At 38.2% G+C, this 19,755-nt stretch overlaps 1 pseudogene; it reads left to right on the forward strand.

The window, feature by feature from the left end:
• The first annotated feature begins 16,940 nt into the window (after nucleotides 1–16,940).
• LOC137946696 (rust resistance kinase Lr10-like) lies at nucleotides 16,941–19,534 on the forward strand (annotated as a pseudogene).
• The last annotated feature ends 221 nt before the right edge of the window (nucleotides 19,535–19,755 follow it).

Genomic DNA, 19,755 nt, shown 5'->3' on the forward strand with positions numbered 1-19,755 from the left:
AGACGTGAAGGCAGCCCCCTTTACGACAAATTGGTTTTAGTAGTGGGAAACTCAATAACCATGGGAACAACTAATATAACTCTTGTAGATCTGGGCAATGAACTCCTCCATGAGTCACATCCTGTCCTAATGGACGAGCTCGAGGATGTTGATGTAGTTAGCTTAGCAATCTCAAAGAAGTAACCCGTTATCTTCAAGTCACCATAGAAAGAGAAACGATGTGTCCACTAATGACACTGGTAGATTCATTGATGCAGTTAACCGTATCGCTCAGACATTGAATGATGTTATGAACCCTAAAGAGGGCGATGTCGAAAGAGATTGGGTCAAAGCCCTCAGAGAAATCCCGAACCTGTAGGACGACATGAAGTATTGCGCTCCTGAATGGTTAAATTGCCAAGTAAAAAGGTCATGTTTACAGAGATGACAGTAGAAGAGCGGGTCTGGTGGCTTAAATATTATGCAAGAAAATATTTGTAATGCGTTTTAAGTACACTATCTTCTTTGGGAAGATTGTTATGTATTAATGATGATTTTTGAATTATGACGTTGCAAGACTTATTAGTATGGTTAATTTTTTTATTTTATATGATTGTTGTGTACTAAACTTGTAACTTGATGATTTCAATATTAAAGGCACGAACTCGTTATTAGAATAATCTTCTTTAGGTTATTAATAAACTTGTAAATTTATTTATTTATTAATTTTTTTAACTATATTAAACTAGATATTTAATTCTGGTAAATAATATATAGTTACAATATGCATTTGATCAATTAATTAATTTAAATTTTGTGTAAATATATTATTAATTAATACCATGTAAAAATCCATCTTGTGCTATTACTAAAATAATTTTTATTTATTCATTATATTTATTTTTAATTACTGTATTATATTAGTGATTAATAGTGATAATGAATAGTGTAACTTGATAATTTAAATTTTGTGTAAATATATTATTAATTAATACCATGTAGAAAGTGAAGAAGGAGTTTATTAATAAAATACTTTGATAGATTCTGCATTATTAAGATAGTTTTATTTAACTTTTCAATTAATAAAATAAAATAAGTAATTTTAATATTAATTTAATTAAATATGAAAAATAATATACCAAAACAAACATGTTTACTTTTATAACATCTAAATACTTAATCAAATTCTTAATTTTATAACATCTAAATTATCACTCTTAAATTAGTAATTTAATATAGTATAGGGTATTTATTATATAAAAATATTTTGAAATATTTTTTTATTAATAAAATAATTACAAATTAAAATAAAAAATATTAATTTAATTATTTATGAAAAATAGAATACTTAAAACAAAAAATATTTATTTTTATAATTTCTAGATACCTGATCAAATTTTTAATTTTAAAATATCTAAATTATCACTCTTAAATTAGTAATTTAATATAATATAAAAGTCATAAATTTATATAAATAATTAAATAGGATATTTTATTATATAAATATATTGATATATTAAAATTTTATAAGATGGTTTTATTAATAAATAAGAGGATTTTATTTTAGTCTAATTTAATAAAATAATTACAAATTATAATTAAAATATTAATTTAATTCACTTATTTAATAAATTTATGAAATTCGGCTTTGAGAGAGGCTGAGAGGAATTGATGATATCGTCGGTTTAGGCTTTAGGGCGTTGAGAGGATGAACAACGGGGACGAAGATGAAGGGTGAGGGACGAGAGCTGGAGAAAGGAGAAGATGTGGCTGAGACAAAGATTGGACGTTGAGGGGTCGAGAGCGAGGAGCATTGGGAGGAAGGCTTTGAGGACTAGCGGCGACCCTCAGATTTCTCTTTCATTCGCTGGGCGTACAATAATGATTTTGGATAAGTAATAGTGAATTCAAATTCCCTTACCTTTCCCTCAGCGTGCACTAACAAGATCGGGCACACAATACTCTGGAAAACTAATGAAAGTCCAGAATCCGTGCTTCAATTACAGGAGAAAATATCTGGCACACAGAGAGACCATGACTGTTCTTGTCGCCATGGGATTAAGGCATCATCTGATAAACACGCAGAATCCTGCTTATGTTTTCTACATCGGTCTTCCCAACTGCGACACAGTAGCATCAAATGGAACAGGTGGTGCTTCAATCACTGCAATCCCCTCCAACATTTTAACTACTTTTCTCATATCAGGCCGTTTAGCGGGTGAAAACTGAATACACCACAAACCCACAAGCTCCATCTTTCTTGCTATCCTTTGCTCTTCCTCCCCCTCACACATCTGCCATTTTGAACCTGCAGATCTCCTGCCGCTGCTGCTGTTGCTGTCATTGCTGCTGGGACTTCCACTGCCATTGTGCAGCACATGGTGCCTGTAGACCCACTCTGGGAAGTACATCTCACTAGCCTTGCTTGCATCTGCATCAAAGTTCCTTCCCCCAACCATTTCCAATAGAACCATACCAAAACTATAAACATCAGATTTCTCTGTGATGCCTCCATATATTTTCCACCACATCTCAGGTGGAGCATAACCTGGAGTTCCCCTGCCACCTGAGACTGTCACATGGCTATGTTCCCTATTCATCAACTGAGCCAATCCAAAATCTGAAACCTTTGGCTGAAATTTTCTGTCAAGTAGGATGTTATGAGGCTTGATATCACAATGTAATATCCGGCTTCGACATTCTTCACGGAGATATGCAATCCCTCTAGCTGTTCCCAGAGCAATGTCATGAAGCTGGTTCCAACTTAGCCTCTCTAATGGTGGTTTGTTCTTTCGATGAATGTACTTCTCTAAGGAACCATTTTCCATGAACTCATAAACAAGAGCTCTCTTTGATTGCTGGAAACAAAATCCCAGAAGCCTAACAAGATTGTTGTGGTGAATTTGCCCAACCGTTCGGACCTCATTGAGGAACTGGGTTTCACTCTGTTCAGTCTCGTCAAGATGATAAAATTGCTTCTGGAAAATTCCCAAATCGGGAGACGAAGCTCCTCTGTTATTTCAAAAAAACAGAGTACCTTTACATTCGCTTCTGTAAGTTTTATATACCGAAAAGGAAAAATGAAAATGAGTCGGTGCACTGCCTAACTCGCTAACTTAACACACATACAACTCAACATTAACTCATTACAACCCATTTACAACTTACAACTCAGAACAACTCAGCAACACGATTTACAACTCAGTTCAGCAACTCAGCATAACAGTAACTCGTAATACCCCCTCCTCAAGCTGGCACATGAATGTCAAGAATGCCCAGCTTGGAAAGAAAAGCAGAGAACAATGGCAAGCCAAGTGGTTTAGTGAAACAATCAGCAAGTTGATGAGAAGCAGTGATGTGGAAGAGTTTAATAAACCCATCTTGAACTCTGTCACGCACAAAATGACAATCAATCTCGATGTGTTTTGTACGCTCGTGAAACACTGGATTGGTGGCAATGTGAACAACAGATTTGTTATCACAATAAACAGCTACAGGATGAGTATGAGAAATATGAAAATCCTTCAGTAAGTAAATGAGCCAAAGCAACTCAACAACAGTGTTTGCAAGAGCCTGATATTCAGCCTCAGCAGAAGATCTAGAAACCACAGTTTGCTTCTTGGATTTCCATGAAATAAGCGAACTACCAAGAAATATACAAAAACCAGTAATAGACCGCCGAGTATCCGGACAACCAGCCCAATCAGAATCTATAAAGGCAGTCAAGTTAAGTGTGGAGGAAGGCGAAAAATGAAGACCTTGTCTAGGGGAATTCTTAATATACTACAACACACGATGAACTGCTTGGAGATGAGGCATCCGAGGAGTAGCCATGAACTGACTTAGTTGATGTACATCAAAAGTTATATCTGGTCTAGTAATGGTCAAATAAAGCAACCTCCCAACTAATCTTCGATAAATCTTAGGGTCCTCAAGAAGAGTACCTTCAGATTGTGAAAGCTTAAGATGTTGCTCCATAGGTGTTTTGACAGGTTTAGAAGCTAGAAAACTAGTATCAGACAAAAGATCTAAGACATATTTGCGCTGAAAAAAGGATATCCCAGATTGATTACAGGCCACTTCAAGTCCCAAAAAATACTTCAAGGGTCCAAGATCTTTGAGCTTGAACTTCTGATGAAGAAAAACTTTGAAGGTGTCTACAAATGCCATATCATTACTGGCTATCAATATGTCATCAACATATATTAATAAAACCATGAAACTGGAACCTTGAGTTTTGGTAAAAAGAGAATAATCAGCTTTGGACTATTGGAAACCAAGAGAAACTATGGTTGAAGAAAATTTTTCAAACCATTGGCGTGAAGCTTGCTTTAAGCCATACAAAGACTTAGTTAGCTGACATACTCTTTTATCACCTTGATCACCAAAACCAAGAGGTAAATCCATATACACTTCCTCAAGCAAATCCCCATGAAGAAAAGCATTGTTGACATCTAATTGAATAAGATGTCAACCTTTAATAGCAGCAATGGAAAGAAGACATTTAACTGTCACCATCTTAGCAACAGGACAAAAAGTGTCAAAATAATCAATACCCTCTTTTTGTGTAAACCCCATAGCAACTAATCGATCCTTATACCGTTCAAATGTCCCATTAGAACGAAGCTTCACCTTATAAACCCATTTGCAACCAATTGTAGCCTTACCAGGTGGAAGAATTGTTAAAATCCATGTTTTATTTGTTTCCAAAGTTGTAATTTCTTCAGCCACGACAGTCCTCCAATGAGGAATTTTGACAGCTTGAGTGAATGTTTTAGGCTCAAAACATGTTGAAAGAGCAACAACAAAGGTTGTATGTTTAGATTTAAGACGAGAATAAGATACAAAATTGGAAAGAGGATACAAAGTACCTGTTTGAGAACCAGCCATCGTATTGGGAGATGTTGGAGGTAAAGCTGTTGAAGAAGCCATATGGCAATGAAAATCATGCAGATATCCAGGTAACCTGTGAGCTCGAGAAGATCTTCTAAGAGGAAGATCATTAGAGACAGGTAATGTGTGATCTGTGTCAGAATGCTGATTTTGAAAATAAGGTTCAGATTCAAGAGGTATATGAGATGAATGATCAATTGAAGGAGATGCAATATCAGAGTGCTAAGAAAAAAAATCAACCAATGATTTTGGAAGAACAACTGGAATAGATGAATTCAAATGCTGAGATATGGATTTAAAAGGAAATACATGCTCATGAAATATGACATCCCGGGAAACAAAAGAAATATGATCATCAAGATTATATAATTTGTAACCCTTGATGGCAAGAGGATATCCAAGAAATATACATCTACGAGCTCTAGGAGCAAACTTGGATCTGTTATGTGATAAAGTGGAAGCATAACACAAGGATCCAAAAACCTTCAAATGATCATAAACAGGAGGTTTATTGAAAAGCAACTCATGAGGACTTTTACCTTGCAAATATGGAGAAGGTATTCTATTTATCAAACAAACAGCAGTAAGAATTGAATCAGACCAGAAATGCAAAGGTAAATGAGATTGAAACATGAGTGCTCGAGCCACATTTAAAATGTGTTGATGTTTCCTTTCTACAACTGAATTCTGTTGTGGAGTGGCTACACAAGAGAGTTGATGAATTATTCCTTTGCTAGCAAAGAATGAAGGCATAGCAAATTCACTACCATTATCAGTTCTCACATACTTGATTTTAGTATGAAATTGAGTGTCAACCAGAACTATGAAATGTTGTAAAAGAATCCAAGCATCAGATTTTGATTTCAACAAGTAAACCCAAGTACTACGAGTATAATCATCAACTATTGTTAAAAAGTATTTAAAACCATCCAAGGAAGAGGATTGAAATGGTCCCCATATATCACAATGTATGAGTTCAAAAGAACAACATGTTTTTGTTTGACTGTGTAAAGGAAAAGGTAATCTCTTGTGTTTAGCAAGAGGACATACATCACAAACCATTGAATTAGAACCAGCAATTTGTGGAACAAAAGACGATAACAATTTCATGCGAGATGGAGATGGATGACCCAATCTCTTATGCCAAATGTCAAAATCAGAAATTCTGGAATAAAAACCAGAAACAGAATTAGAACCCACAATTTTATGAGAGGTCATAGGTGGTTCTGGTTTCTGCAGTATATAAAGCCCTTCACAAGCTTTACCCTTCCCAATCATGCTCCAATGGATGGGGTCCTGAAGAAAACAAAAATCATGAAAGAATGTGATACAACATGATGAAGATTGAGTAAGCTTGCTAATAGAAATTAGATTAAAATTGAAGGAAGAAACACACAAAACATTGTATAATGTGAGTTGAGGAAACAAATGAATGGATCCAATATGTGTAACTGGCGCAGAAAAACCATTTGGCAATTTTACAAATGAATTCTGAATAGGCTTATATGAATCAAAAAAAGATATGGAATGAACCATATGATCCGTAGCACCAGTGTCAATGATCCATTCATCATTATGAGTCAACCTAGATTTAACAGTATTAAACGAAAAAACAGAATGTGAAGATGCAAAATCACCCTTACCAGATAAATGTTCAAGTGGAGATGTTACCATATTCGCATTGTGTGACGAAAAATTTGAGGATTGAGTATTGAGTAAAGCCAACAATTGTTGACATTGATCTGGAGTTAAAGGTAATGAAGAAATAGTTGATGATTCTGCTGCAACATTGTTAGCAGAGGCAGAATGATTAGCAGAAAAATTGGAAGAGTTAGAAGAATTGGAAGACCTCCATGCAATTTAAAACATTTCTCCACTGTATGTCCTGGTATGGAACAATGAGAACATATAGGTTTACGATGGTTAGACTTGTTCTGACGAACAGATTGAGCATCAGCAATGGCAGCAGCTGCTGCAGTAACAGTAGCAGCAGCAGGTATGGCAGGTAACATTATAGTTCCAATTTCTCATTGACGTTCTTCTTGAATTATCAAAGAATAGACCTTGTTAATGGAAGGCAGTGGATCATTAAGGAGGATCTGACCTCTAATGTGCGAAAATGAGTCATTTAGTCCCATTAAAAATCGCATAACATAGTCTTGTTGCTGCATTTCCATCAACGACTTCAATGCGTCACAGGAACAAACAGGTAATGGACAGTAATTCATCAATTCATCCCAGAGACCTTTCATTTTTGTAAAATAAGAACTTACGGAAAGATAATCTTGAAGGAGAGATGCAATGGACTTCTGCAATTGATAAATGCGAGGTCCATTCCCTTGCGAAAATCTCTCATTGAGTTCGGACCACATCGCTTGAGCTGAATCAGCGTAAATGACATTGGCAGCTATCTCCCGTGAAAGTGAATTCAAGATCCACAAGAGCACCATATTGTTGCAACGAATCCACAAATGAAACATAGAGGATGTTTCAGAAGGAGACAAAAGAGATCCATCAACGAAACATACCTTGTTCTTGGCGATTAACGCCATTATCATCGAGCGACGCCAGGTGTTGAAGTTTTCACCGGTGAGAAGTTGAGTAACGAGAATATTTCCCGGATTGTCGTCGTGATGAAGATAATACGGATTTGAAGAATCTATTTGACGAACAGGAAACGAGATCTCATCTAGCTCTGATACCATGATAAAATTGCTTATGGAAAATTCCCAAATCGGGAGACGAAGCTCCTCTGTTATTTCATGGAGATATGCAATTCCTCCAGCTGTTCCCAGAGCAATGTCATGAAGTTGGCTCCAACTTAGCCTCTCTAATGGTGGTTTGTTCTTTCGATGAATGTACTTCTCTAAGGAACCATTTTCCATGAACTCATAAACAAGAGCTCTCTTTGATTGCTGGAAACAAAATCCCAGAAACCTAACAAGATTGTTGTGGTGAATTTGCCCAACCGTTTGGACCTCATTGAGGAACTGGGTTTCACTCTGTGGGAATCAACTTTGGCAACACCTATAGTCCGGGTGTGTAGGCTTGAAGCCCAGATGACTCATACGATGAGCTTGTTAGCTTCTCGTGTAATAGTGACTCTTTCCTATAATTTTGGATCATCTTCACAGTTCCCAGCCAGTTCTATTTCCTCCAACCTTGGTCCTTCATCATAACAATTTTTTTTTTTAAATTTTTGGACTTTTAGTATTATTTTTGAATATCAGTATTTGTAATTTTTGTACTTATTTTGTATTTATTCAATCATATAAATATTAAAAATTCAATTTATTTAGTTTTTTATTATATTTTTATTAAATACATTAAAAATTTTAAAAAAAATTTATAAATTTATACAAACATAAAAAAAATATTCTTGGAGAAATTTCTTCACCATAAAATCTATTCTTGGTAAAACAATTTTGCCAAAAAACTATTCTCATTGAAATTATGTAGTCTTAAAAACTATTCTCAAAAAAATTATTTCACCATAAAACTATTCTCGAAGAAATAATTTCACTGATAATTTTTTAATTTCATAAAAATTAAAATATTTTAAAAATAAAATTATTTATCAACAAAATTATTTCACCAAGAATTTATTTTAAATTTTTTTTAACTAATTCAAACTATTCTATGAAATAATTTCACTAAGAAAAATATTATTGGAAAAATAATTTCACTGAAAAATGGTTAATTATTGTCCATGAAATTCATTTTTTGACAATTAATTTTTTTGTAGGTTATTCTTGACAAAAAAATTCGTTGAGAATTCTTTTCTCGGCAAAAAAAATCACTAAGAAAAGTAAAATTTCTTGTAGCTGCAAGAGAGGAGAAGAGACTAGCTCTCTACGGGAAGAACAAAACCACTCTCTCTTCACTAGGATAATAAGAAAAAAAAATCAGGAGTTTGGTCTTTTGTGAACCAGAATTCAATAGTATTTTTTTGTCAACCAAGGAAGCAATGGTTTCAGATAGGGAGGGAGAGTTTCACGGGAAGGTAGGTTATTAGAGGGTTTTTACGGGACACCTAAGAATGCCACTGAGTAAAAAAATTACCTATTGTACTTATCAAAACTAACAAATATAAAAAAAAAATGTAACTAGGCTAGGGTTATTTTTTTATAAAAATTAACTGACATATAATTATTCAACTCTAAGAATGCCATTTAACCAAAAAATTAGTTATAATAAAAAATTATTTAACTATTTATATACTTAGTTCATACTTATTTATTTACTCATTTATTATATTTAGTTAAAATTTATTTATTTATATATATATTTAAATAATATTTTTAATTTAATTATTTAAAAAAAATTATATGGAAACTCAAATATCTCCAAAAATATAAATTCTTTTTTATGGAGTTTCTTCTCCGAGGAAGAATAGAAAGTGTAGAGAAGAAAATATTTCGTGTTTACATTGATAGAGACAAGCTCAATTTATAGATTATGGAGAGATTAAACCAAAGAGAAGATAAACATTACAGTGAGGATAAGAGTTATCCTTGAGTATTGGTGTTACAATAGGATACGTATCCTTTATCCTTTATCTCTATCATGCCCCCGCAAGATGGATCTCTGAGAGGAGAGTCCAATCTTAGTCTTCAAGAGGATCAAGCATGTTATGCGAAAGCGGTTTGGTGAGATCATCTGCTATCACTCTGAACTTGTTCTTGAATGAAGTGGTAATCCAAAGCTACATGTCTCATGCGAGAGTAAAATACTGGATTAGAGAATAAATTTATAACATCGACATTATCAAAATACAACATTGGTTATTATGGAAGAAAAATACCAAGTTCAATGAGAAGATAGTAGGTCCAATGGATCTCAACTACAGTGATTGCAACAAAGCGATATTTTGCTTCAATAGACGAGCGGGCCATAGTCCGTTGTTTCTTAGAACTCCAAATAGGATTACGGCCTAGGTAAAACAACATAGGCACCTATGGAAGTGAAATCATCATTGTTTCTTGCCCAGTCTGCATCAGAGAACACATGGAGAGACAAAGAAGATTATCGATGTAGGACAATACCATGATCCAAAGTCCCACAAAGATAGTGCAACAATCGCATGACAACATCCCAGTGGTCAGTAGTAGGGTGATGCAAAAACTGAGACAACTTATTCATCACATAAGAATGTCAGGGCATGTAAGAGACAAGTATTGGAGACTACCAACTAAAATTTGATATTCAGATGGATCAGAGAGTGTCATGCCAGACTAAAGTGTGAGTGTAGATACCGTGATAAGAGGCGTAGTTATAGGCTTTGCTTTTGTTATGCGTGTGTAAGCAAGGAGAACACAAATATACTGACGTTGATACATAAGTAATCTTTGAGAATGGGGAACAACTTCAATTCCAAGAAAGTAAGTCAAGAAGCCAAGATTCTTGAGTGAAAATTCTTGAGCAAGGTTGATGAACGTTTCCATAGCTTGATCATTGTCTCCTATAATAATGATGTAATCTACATAGACAAAAATATACAACACATCAGTACCTGTGTGAAAGATAAATAGAGAGGAGTCTGCATGAGATTTGGTGAAGCCAAAGGTGATAAGAAACTGGTACAACTCATGATACCAACCACGTGGAGTTTGTTTGAGACCGTAGATAAGCTTGCAAATTTTGCAGACTTGGTGGGGATGGTCACGATCAATGAAGCCCGGTGGTTGTGTCATAAAAATTGTCTCAGCCAAAGTACCTTGGAGAAATGCATTATCAACATCAAGTTGCCGAAGTGACCAACCATGACTGACGACAAAGCTAAGAACAATGTGAATAGTGGTAAGCTTAACAACAAGACTAAAGGTTTCATGATAATCAACCCCAGAGTGTTGGTGAAACCCTTTGGCAACTAAGTGAACCTTGTACCTGTCAATAGATCCATTAGATAGATATTTAGTACAAAAAATCCATTTGTAAGCAACCAAATTCTACGAGGGAACCAAGGGAACAAGTTCCCATGTCCCATTCCGAACAAGAACATCATACTCATCAGACATAGCCTGACACCGTTTGGGATCAATGGGGTTTAATTTTTGGATGGGCTTGTAAATGTTGTTCTTTGGTCGGGTGACTATAACCCGGGGAAGGGGGAAACAAGTAGGAATGATGGGTGTGGTCGGCCGATGAGGGAGGTTTTTGAGTAGGGTTAAGTGTTGGAGTGGTGTTAGGTGCGAGGTCTTGAATGGAGTTTGCAGAGGGCGCAAAGATCGAAGTTGTAGTTGATGTGGTGGTAACCAAAAGTAAGGACACAGAAGAACATCAGTGGGAGAGTGTGTTAGATGAAGGCGATCGAGGTGAGACTGAAGAGTAGTGAAGGGGAAGATAAACTCTACGAATTTAACATGACGTGATGCATAATATATTAGAGGTAGTGAGTTCAAGACATAAATAGGCACTTTGAGTGGTAGAGTACCCAAGAATGATACATGGAGAGGAACACAGAGTGGGAGTAGGTAGACGGTTGATGAGATGACAATAGTAGATAAAATATATGGCCAGTAAGATAGAGGTATGAATGCATGAGAAAGAAAAGACATACCTATTTTAATAATATGATGATGTCGTCATTCAGAATACCCTTTGAGTTTAGGTGTATGTTGAGGGGACTTTGGATGAGAAATGTCATTGGTAGCTAGAAAAGAGAAATTTTTTTATATTCCCCCCGATTATCATAATAGAGTGTTTTAATATGTTTACCAAGGAAGTTTTCAACAAAAGATTTAAACCAGACAAATGTATGAAACATATGCATTTTCCATTTGAGAGGGTAAAATCAGATACACTTTCCAAAGTGATCAATAAAAATTACATAATATTTGAAATCATCAGTAGAAGAAATAAGAGATGTCCATACATCCAAGAAAATAATATAAAGAGGGGAAGAAGAGACAAAACGAGTAGTGAGAGAATGGTAATTTGTGAATCTTATTGCATTGACAATAATTTTAATTAAAATTAAAATTTAGAGAATACGATAAATCTAACTGAAAAGTCATGATGTGCCTGAGAATTGTAGATGATAGATGACCTAAGCAATGATGTCATGTAGACAAAATGGTCTTAACACTGAAAAGGCGATGATCAATGAAGACAGGATTGAGGACAACGGTCATTCGTACACACTATCCTTAGTTCGACCCTACAAAAGTGATTCCCCAGTGTAAAGATCCTTCACACGAAAAAAAGTAGGTAAAAATTCAATGGAAGTATGATTAAATTTACAAAACTGAGAAATAGAAATAAGATTCTTTTGCATGGTAGGAACACAAAGAACATTTTTAAGGAAAATTTACATTAGGGTGTAGAGAGAGATTTCTTACCAGTATGAGTAACAGGGAGACCCGTACCATCACCAATCACAGTGTTATCAGTGCCGTCATGAGTATGAATAGAGAGATTACTCAAGTCGATGGTAACATGGTGTGATATTTCATTATCCAGAAGCATGTACAACTATTAAGAGAGTTGGTGGTTGCAAGATGTGCTTGTGGTTGCCATGATGATGAAGGGCGAGGTTGTGAGTGAGGAGGTTGGCGAGGAGTCTGGGGCGTTGGCAAGAACGGGTGCAACTGACAAAAGCCAGGACACTATGGAACAATGTGTCCTTTTCACGACACCACATGTAAGGACCTAAGTAGGGTCGAGGCTGAGATCGACCATCTAGAGTGATAGTGTTGGTGAGACTTGAGGCAGGAGTTGGCAGGGGCGGTAGGAGGATGCCCTAGGTTGCCGTTGTGTATGACTTGCCAAAATTAGAGTGAGAATTGGCTGAATTTGTAGAAGTTGGAGGTGGAGATGAGTGAGCTTGATGCACACATAGTGATAGTTCCTTTTTGATGATTTTTTCATGCAGTTCATCAAAGGAAATTGATGTGTCATGACCATTGATAACCATCATTTATCTTTATCAGAAAGAATCCCATATGATGACTTTCCTCTTAAGAGGGGCATCCACATCTTTAAAAAAATGTTCTTTTGTCATAGATATATGGAAAATAATAATTCATAAATTTGGAAAGACCCCAAAGCTAGGGAAAACTACCCTTTAACTCACCTTAAAATGGCTTGATGAAAAATTCAATGATAAAAATATTCAAACAATTCAAAAAATTGTTCTATTAGTTACCTTGTGAGATAACTTGGAGTCTTTAAGAACCCAAATGCTATACTATGGGAAGCTCCAATTAACAACTTAGCTGGATGAGTTTGTCTACCTGAACTCTATCATAGACATGTATAATCTTTATCATGTTATCCTAAAAATTTACCCGATTTCATTATTTTTAAGCTTTCCAACGACTGCGAGTTTTAAGCCTTATGAAGTCAAATGAGGTCTCTGATGCTCGATGCACATGGTCTCATATGAATACTGGACCGTTGCCATATGCGTCTTCACCTACAACAATTGCAAAAGAATTTAAGGGCTCTCATGGACGGGGTCCCACTTTGTGTCGCTTATCTTCGTGCCTCTTCCATGGACTTTACTCAGTCTTGCAGGTCGGTTCCTTTTCTTTTCATTTGTAGACTGGGTCGTGTCCGACTGGCGACTTGCAGTGCCGTAAGAGTTACTCCAGAAGGAACAATGAAAAATCAAAGAGTTGGCAATTTTTTTTTAATATCTTTCAGGCCTGTTGACTCATTTAGTGCTTGGTTTGAGGAATAAATGGATCCAAACAACTCGGATTATTCGTTCCCAGCTGCCTACCCATTTTCTTTGTTCCCCACTCTGTAGAGGTTCCAACATTGGAATCACGCAATCAATTGATACGTACCCACCATGGAAACTCCATTCCTCTTTCTCTTGACAAGTATTAGAGCTTCAAGCTGGGGAAGAAGGTTGGTCTTGCCAAATACGCTGCTGTGAGAAGCAACTAGGGCGGAATCGACACCGTTACCATCGCCGTCGCCGAGAAAAGGCACTGCTGCTGGCTGAAGAGAGTGAGTCGTCGAGAAACAGAGTCTCGGGACTCGGAAGCTCGAGCAGGACGTTGTCGCTGCCGGAACCGTCGCACGACGTCGCCGTGGCCGAAATTGCCATTGACGTTGCCGTCGTCACCACAGATAGGTTCAGAACTTACCGAACACAGGATCACCGAACCTAAGGTTTCGTGGCACCAAAATTCCGATTTTGGGAGGCATTTCATCAGTATCGAGGTACTTTTCCATTTGGGAAAACCCTAATTTTGAAAAAAATATATATATTTTCGCCAGTTTCTATGGCTAGTGGTCGTGGTCATAGTCGTAATGTTCAGGCGGTGATACTTGAAGATTTGCATAGGCAAGTCGCGGAGTTAACCCAGCGTCTAACGATGCAGGATTTCGGTGCTCGTGAGATGGAAGATCACGATTCCGATGCCAAGTTCGAAAACCCATATCGCAATCATGCTCGATTCAGGGAGCACCGCGGTTAGGGGGATCGACCTGTAGACCTCGGTTTCAGAGTAACGGTACCTGAGTTTTCTGGTACGTTACAGGCCGAAGGATTCGTCGACTGTTTGCATGAGATAGAACGTATCTTTGAGTATAAGGAAGTCCCAGATCGTGTCAAGGTGAAACTGGTTGCCATCAAACTCAAAGGCATAACATCTGCACAGTGGGAGCAGTTGAGGCGATCCTGAGACTGACATGGCATGGCCAAGATCACTGATTGGGAAAAAAATGAAAAAGAAGATGAAGGATCACTTCTTTCCTTTCGGCTATACTCAAACCTTGTTTCAGCGACTTCATTTGTTGCGGCAAGGCCCGAGATCGGTGGATGATTATACGGAGGCGTTCTATCAGTTGATCGCCCAGAATGATATCTGAGACGAAAGAGCAAATGGTGGCACGGTATTTTGGGGGGGGGGGTATGCCAACCGCTGCAGTATGTCCTTAGTCTTACTCACTGTGGACCGTTTCTGAAGCCTACCAGCGTGCATTGGCTGAGGAAAAACAGCAGAACAGGAGGCCCATGATCAGCAGCGATCAAAGCAACCCACTAGCTCGTCCTCCAGAGTCTGTTCCTGCCCAGTACCCTACACAAGGTACCTCTAACTCACATATTGGATGTTTCTAATGTGGTGAGCAGGGCCATAAGGCCACTAAGTGTAGGAAACCTGCTAGTCAGAAGGGCAACGATCTTCTGATTGAGGAAGACGTGGTAGATAAAAATGCGGAGCTTGGTGAACTTGTGTATGATGATGATGAGGATGGAGAAGTATTGTATGGTGATGGCCATGCGACTTTGCTTGTTCGTAAGAGTCTGTTGACTCCCAAGGGGGATTCAGAGGATGATTGGTTGTGGACCATTCTTTTCCACACGACCTGTACAATTGCAGATACAGTCTGCAAGATGATCATTAACAGTGGTAGCTGTGAGAATGTCGTGTCAAAAGAGACTGTCCAGAAATTGCAGTTGACGACAGATTGTCATCCCCAACCGTACAACTTGTCGTGGATGAGTAACAGCAATGCGGTAACAATCGATAGGCGGTGCCTAGTATCTTTTTTCCATCGACATGAAATATTTTGATAATGCTTGGTGTGATGTTGTCTCTATGGATGTTTGTCATGTCTTGTTAGGCCGTTCTTGGCAATATGATCTCATTGTTATTCATGATGGGCGGAAGAATACCTATTCCCTTAGCATCAAAGTGAAGAAGATTGTGTTGGCACCTCGTCGAGAAAGACCCACTCCTACTCCAATAGCTGATACTACTAACCTGCTTTCACTGTCCAGGTTTTTAGTTGAGATAGAGCGTGGAGACATAGAGGAGGACCTTCCTCCTGGACTGCTACCTGAGCTGGGGAAGCTAGCCATTCCCACGAGTAATGCCAATTACAAGCTTGCGATGACACTACTGTGAACTCGAGGACGAGTTATTTCGCACCCAAGGCGACTGATGCAGGAACGAAGCGTGATGCGGGTACGTAGTCGGATCCAGCTTCCTGAACCCGGTTTGGGTTTGTTTGGTTTTTTTTTAGCTGTAGCCTGGGCTTGTCGGGGGCATGGAATTGTGTTTATAACTCTGTTTTGTGAACAAAGAAGATAGATTGTTGAATATTGAGATTGAGAATCGAAACAACATGTATTTTCTTTGTGTTTTTAGGGTGACCTATTGTAAATTTCCCCCGAAGATTATCGGTGGAATCGTCTGTAGGATAATCGCTATCCTGTTCGGCATCAAGATTGTTACCATGTGAGACAACTGGAGTCTTTAAGAACGAACTGAGAACTTGTGAGCAGATTGAAGTAAGAATAAGGAATAAAATCAGAGATTATGTGCATGTTGAAAGCCTTATTGGAATCTAAGAAAAAACATATGCAGGTAAATACAGGGGATGGAAAGTAAAATTTATTAAAAAATAAAAGGTAAACCCAAATGTTATACTATGGGAACCTCTCTCAGACATGTATAATCTTGATCATGTTATCCTGAAGATTTACCCGATTTCATTATTTTTTAGCTTTCCAACGAGTGCGAGTTTTAAAGCTTTATGAAGTCAAATGAGGCCTACAACTTTAACCCCAGGTAGACGCATCAGATCACAATCTCTGATGCTCGAGGCATATGGTCTCACATGAATATTGGACCACTGCCTTATGCGTCTTCACCTACAACTGTTGCAAAAGAATTTAAGGGCTCTAATGGACGGGGTCCCACTTTATGTCACTTGTCTTCCTACCTCTTCCATGGACTTCACTCAGTCTTGCAGGTTGGTTCCTTCTTCTCTTGGTAGCCATGGTCATGTTCGATTTGACACACACGGGTGTCAGCAGTGCCGTTAGAGTTACTCCACAAGGAACATGGAAAATTCAAAGAGATGGCAATTTTTTTTTAAAAAAAATTGCCGGGCCGATTGACACATTTAACATCCTTAATTTTCTCAGTGAAACAATATCAACAAAAACTGGTTAATTTATTCTCCAGTCTTTGGCTTGGTTTGAGGAAGAAATGGATCCAAGCAACTCAAATTATTCGTTCCCAGATGCCTGCCCATTTTCTTTTTTCACCACTCTGTAGAGGTTCCAACATTGGAATCCAGCAATCAATTGCTACATACCCACCATGGAAACTCCATTCCTCTTCCTCTTCACAAGTCTCTTCGTAACTCTCTCATTCTCATTGAGCCAGTTACAGGAAGCACCAACAAGCACAGACCCCGCCTACTACTACAACCTCTGCGGCTCTTCCTCCTGCGGCAACGTCTCCCTTCGCTACCCTTTTTCCCTCTCAAGCTTCTGCGCTCACCCCGACCAGAAAACCACCTGTGTCAACAACGACTACATCGTCCTCTACAGCAAACGCGTCCCTCTAGCAGAACCCTGCCGCTTCCTCGGCAACATCAGCATCGACACAGCTGGGATCACATTCCCGGTCGCCTTTGAGTCATTATTCGGCTGTGGGCACATGACCAGGAAGAAGTTCGTCACGGACCCAACGCTCTTCACCCTTCCTAAAGAGTACCAGGTAGGGCTCCACCTCAACTGCACGCAGCCACCCAGATCGGCCCAGCCTGGCAGTCTCCAGCCGAGTTCCTGCTTGGAGTGCAAGGAGGGCAGTACGGGTAACAATAACTTCTGTTTTTACAGTAACGATTTCAATAACTACGCTGAGTGTGAGAAATTCCCGGTTTACAAGAGGGAGGGGGTTAATGTGACCGCCATTAGAGATTTGAGAGGCTTCCTTAGGAGTGAGGGATTCAGGATTCGGTACACAAGGTCGACGTCTTGCAGGGGTTGTGAGACTAGTGGGGGGCGGTGTGGGTCGAGCCCAGATAGGGAGTTCGTGTGCTTCTGTGCTTCGAGCGCACATCGGTTGAACTGCTCTGATGGTATGAATCTGAAATTTCTTCATTTTAGTAGCTAAAATCTGGAGTTAGCCCCTTGATGGTTTTCATATCTATACACGTATATTTTTTTTGTTCTAGGATTGATCGAAGACCTAAGGACTTGGTTACCGAGGGAGAGAAAGCACAAGATTTCTACAAGGATTACTGCAGGTAAACTGCAGTTTTTTCACGTCTCTAACAAAAGAATGTTTTGAAACACCAGTCCCAAAGTGTGACTTTCACGCTTTTCCCTCTTGTATTAGGACAACTAAATAAGGTTTCATAACAAGGACTGATTAGTTTGATACCGTAATCAGTCTATGTTTAATATCCATTCTATTATTGATGTATGGAAGTCTTCCTTTGGTGATACTGTGTTTACACCCTTCAATATTTAATAAATTGTCCAACGGTTTAACTTATAATATATTTATAATACTGTGCTTAAACTTATAAAATATTCCCTATAATCGAGTAAGATCACCCTTGACATGACTTCAGACTTTAGCATGCTATTTCCAAAGGAAAACTAAATTTGATGATAAGCTCCCTTCACACTGTATGCAGCTATAATTGCTTCTGCATCAGTAGTAGTTCTGGTTGCAGCTGCAACAGCAGTGATCTTGTGTGTGATCCGGACGAAAGGAGAAAGCAAAATCGACGATGAAAAGGTGATTGATGGGATTTCACCTACAAGGTACTCTTACTCTCAAATAAAGAAGTTCACTTCCAATTTCTCCACAAAGCTTGGGGAAGGAGGATTTGGGAGTGTCTACAAAGGGTTCATTGAAGGAACTGGAGCTGTTGCAGTCAAGCTCTTGAAGCGATCGGAGCAGAAAGAGAAGCAGTTCATGAATGAAGTTGCAACTGTTGGGACAGTTCACCATCAACATTTGGTGGATCTACTCGGTTATTGTGCCCAAGACAATAATAGAGCATTGGTTTATGAATTCATAGAAAAGGGTTCTTTGGATAAATATATCTTTGATAAGAAGGGATCAGAAGATCAAGAAGAAGGCAAAGAAGATGTGTTGAGTCTCACCTCCCGACAAATGTATAATATAGCAGTGGAGACTGCTAGGGGGATATTGTACTTGCATGAAGGATGCAGAAACAAGATCTTACATTTAGATATTAAGCCTCATAACGTTTTAATCGATTCCAACTTGACAGCCAAAGTGGCAGACTTCGGACTGGCTCGACTTATCGATAAAGATCACAGCCATTTATCATTGTCGCATGCTCAAGGGACACCAGGGTATGCTGCACCGGAGATTTGGACACAGGCCTATGGACAGATAACAGACAAGTCTGATGTGTATAGCTATGGGATGCTTCTTTTAGAAATGGCTAGAAGAAGGAAGAACAGTGATTTGACTGAGGAAAATACTAGCCGAGCTTTTTTTCCAGATTGGGTATTCAAGAAGGCAGGGATACGTGATCCAAAAGCGAGAGCTATGATCCAGGAAGTGAGTGCAATAGAAACAGTGATAAATGAAGGACAAATAGAAGATGAAAGAGAAGGAGGAGGAGAAAGAGAAGGAGAAGGAGAAGAGGAGATCCTTGAAAAGATGTGCATGGTGGGTCTTTGGTGCATTCAACACATTGCCACAAACCGACCCCCCCATGAGAAAAGTGATTCAGATGCTTGAAGGAAATAGTGAAATTCAAATACCCCCTGACCCATTTCCAGACGAGTTCAACGGGGAGGGTTTCCCAACCTATTACTCCACAGCTAGGGCTTCAAGTTTTCAGGTGAGTGCTGAAGATGATAGGCTGTAAGCACTCCAATGGTCGTGAAGATTTGAATGAGTGACCTAAAAGTTGGACTTGTGAGACATCTTTTTGCTCTCATCATCTTAGAGTAAGTATTTAAATGTTGCAACTCAGCAACAATAGAATTGTTAATGTAGGGCGACAAGTGATTGTGACCATTTGTTCAATAAATTGATGATCACCAACTTCTAAGTGCTGAAGATATTAAATATTATTTCGAAGACATTATGCAAATGCAAGACGCTAAAATACAAATCCTCTTTATACAAGAAATCT

Source organism: Aristolochia californica, unplaced genomic scaffold (genome assembly GCF_029961685.1).
Source record: "Aristolochia californica isolate CCGP_79_NKW_82.1479 unplaced genomic scaffold, dmAriCali1.0.hap1 SCAF_12, whole genome shotgun sequence".
NCBI classification, from domain to species: domain Eukaryota; kingdom Viridiplantae; phylum Streptophyta; class Magnoliopsida; order Piperales; family Aristolochiaceae; genus Aristolochia; species Aristolochia californica.